Source organism: Ailuropoda melanoleuca, chromosome 12 (genome assembly GCF_002007445.2).
Source record: "Ailuropoda melanoleuca isolate Jingjing chromosome 12, ASM200744v2, whole genome shotgun sequence".
Taxonomy (NCBI): Eukaryota; Metazoa; Chordata; class Mammalia; order Carnivora; family Ursidae; genus Ailuropoda; species Ailuropoda melanoleuca.
The window spans coordinates 26,832,677-26,835,960 of record NC_048229.1 but is presented as its reverse complement, the minus strand read 5'-3'; positions in this window follow the sequence as shown (position 1 = coordinate 26,835,960).

Here is a 3,284-nt window from a genome sequence, read left to right as displayed (position 1 = left end):
CTCTGGACCTGGGACAGAATTCCCTGGGGTAGAGCGGAGTAAAGATGCTGTGTGACACCTTGAAACTTCAGTGTTGCTCCCTCTGGACACTCAGGTATGATCCTTGCACCGCTCATGGTGTTTCCTCCAGGAATGGTACGTTGTGGGGGGGAAGGCACCAACCGCAGGAATTTGTCACAACCATGGCTAACATTTAGCTTCCATCCATTGATGTTTGGTCACCTGATAATTCTCCCATCGGTCCCTTCTGCTGCTTTGGCCGGTAAAATGAGTCAAATGATGAGACCCAAACCCAGTCTGAGGCCAAGAAGCTGGACTGGGGGCTTCTCCACGTGAGAGAGGGTTATGGTGGACGGCCATTGTCATGTTAGGAAAATCAAGCTGCAGCTCTCCCGCGCTGTTCTGGCTTGTGTTGGGGCCAGACAGAGGTCTGGCAGTCGGTCCAGCTTAGAAGTGTGTTCTCTGGAGTGAGTCCGCCTGGGAATGAAAGGAGTCCGTGTCCTCTGTTGATCCTCAAAGCAAGCTGCCATTGAACTGTGCTGTCTGCTTGCTACCATGGCAACGGAGACCCCTGCACCTCTTCTTCGTCTTGCATGTACTTGCTTAAATTCTCAGATGCCATGTAGACAACGGATGGCTTGAGGTGATCATTACATAGAAGAAACAGATTACGTGTATACTCAACAAGGTGGCTTGCTAGTCGAAAGGAACGTGTAGGCTCTGAAGTTTGTTTCTGTGTTTAGCCCCATCCTGGTGAGCTGGCCCCTCACTTCACATAACATCGTGAGTTTTAATCCAGGTGTGAAGTCCTCGCACAGAGACATTGGAGCTGTTTCTTTAGATGTTCTTTCCTGAGTCTTTGAATCTCAAGACGATCAGTCGGTGGGGGGAGGTGTCTTCTTCCTGAATCGCAGAGACCCTGGATTCAGAATTTGGTTTTTAGTTCTTTGATTTTATCAGCTGCCCCATATCCTTCTGAGATGCTCTTTTCAGTTAACTAGAGTCGTTTTCTCTTGCTTGGTGACAAAGAGCCCTGCCATCACGCCTCATGAGTAGAGCAGCCCCTTTATATGTTCTGCTGTGGGTCACAGCCTGTTTCTGATTCCTCGTCACTCGGCCAGACACCGTTTGACTGTGGGAACGAATTCTGTGCTTCTGCTGTGGACCATGACCAACCTCCAACAATCACGAATAGACACAAGTACATTTGAACGTGGAGGGTCATGTTGAAGCTCCTTGGCCCTTACTTGAACCAAAGTTATTTTCATTGTGATTTTGATGTGTGTAAACATGGTGACATCACCATAATCAAGCCAATTAACACATCCGTTACCTCACATAGTCACCTTTTGTGTATACGTGTGTGCGGTGAGAACACATAAGACCTACTATTCTAGCAAATTTCAGGTATATGATACAGAATTATTAGTTGTCACCACGCTGCACACTAGACCTCCAGAACTTATAACTGGAGACTTATTGCGTGCACGTATCGTGACTCTTAAAGAGCAAAACAAAAATTGATTAATATGCTAGCCAAACAAGAGGCACCTGACTGGCTCAGTCGGTAGAGTGTGTCACTCTCCTCACAGATCTCAAGGTCGTGAGTTCAAGCCCCATGTTGGGTGTGGAGATTATTTTTAAAAAATAATATGTTAGTAAAACCAGGACTATAATGCCAACAAGAAACACGGCAGCTAATCTCTTCAGTCTCTTACTTTTATACATACGTTTTATTAGTTTAGTTAGCCAGCATGTGGTTGCCGGTAGCCATCATTACTTGTTGACGTTGTGTTCAGCAATTCATTAGTTGTGTATAACACCCAGTGCTCGTCTCAACATATGCCCTCCTTAATACCCATCACCGTGTTACCCCATCCCCCCACCTCCCTCCCTTCTGTAATCCTCAGTTTATTTCCTGGAATCCAGAGTCTCTCATGGTTTGTCTGTCTCTCTGATTTCTTCCCATTCAGGTTTCTCTCCCTTCCCCTGTGGTCCTCTGCTCTATTCCTGACGTTCCACATATGAGTGAAACCATATGATAATTGTCTTTCTCTGCTTGACTTAGTTCACTTAGCATAATCCCCTCCAGTTCCATCCATGTTGCCGCAAATGGTGGGTAATCATCCTTTCTGATGGTTGAGTAATATTCCATTGTATATATGAACCACATCTTCTTTATCCATTCATCTGTTGAAGGGCATCTCGGCTCCTTCCACAGTTTGGCTGTTGTGGACATTGGGGTGCGTGTGCCCCTTCTTTTCACTACATCTGTATCGTTGGGGTAAATACCTAGTAATGCAAATGCTAGGTCGAAGAGTGGCTCTATTTTTAACGTCTTGAGGAACCTCCACACTGTTTTCCAGAGTGGCTGTACCAACTTGCATTCCCACCAACAATGTAAGAGGGATCCCCTTTCTCCATATCCTCCCCGACACTTGTTGCTTCCTGTCTTGTTAATTTTTGCCATTCTAACTGCTGTAAGGTGGTATCTCATTGTGGTTTAATTTGTATTTCCCTGATGACAAGTTATGTGGAACATTTTTTCATGTGTCTGTTAGCCATTTGTATGTATTCTTTGAAGAAGTGTCTGTTCATGTCTTCTGCCCATTTCTTCACTGGATTATTTGGTTTTTGGGTGCTGAGTTTGAGAAGTTCTTTATAGATCTTGGATACCAGCCCTTTATCTGAAATGTCATTTGCAAATATCTTCTCCCATTTTGTGGATTGCCTCTTAGTTTTGTTGACTGTTTCTTTTGCTGTGCAAAACTTTTTATCTTGATGAAGTCCCAAAAGTTCATTTTGCTTTTTTTTCCCTTGCCTTTATTTTTTTAATAATAATTTTTTATTATATTATGTTCATCACCATACAGTACATTCCTAGTTTTTGATGTAAAGTTCCATGATTCATTACTTGCATATAACACCCAGTGCACCATGCAATAAGTGCCCTCCTTACTACCCATCACCGGCCTATCCCCCACCGCCCTCCCCTCAGTTTGTTTCCCAGAGTCCAAAGTCTCTCATGGTTCATTCCCCCTTCTGTTTATCCCCCCTTTCTTCTTCCCTTCCTTCTCCTACCGATCATCCTAGTTCTTATGTTCCATAAGTGAGTGAAACCATATGATGAGTGTCTTTCTCTGCTTGACTTATTTTGCTTAGCATAATCTCCTCCAGTCCCGTCTATGTTGCTGCAAATGTTGGGTAATTGTTCTTTTTGATGGCTGAGTAATATTCCATTGTATATAGGGACCACTTCTTAATCCAGTCATCTGTTGAAGGGC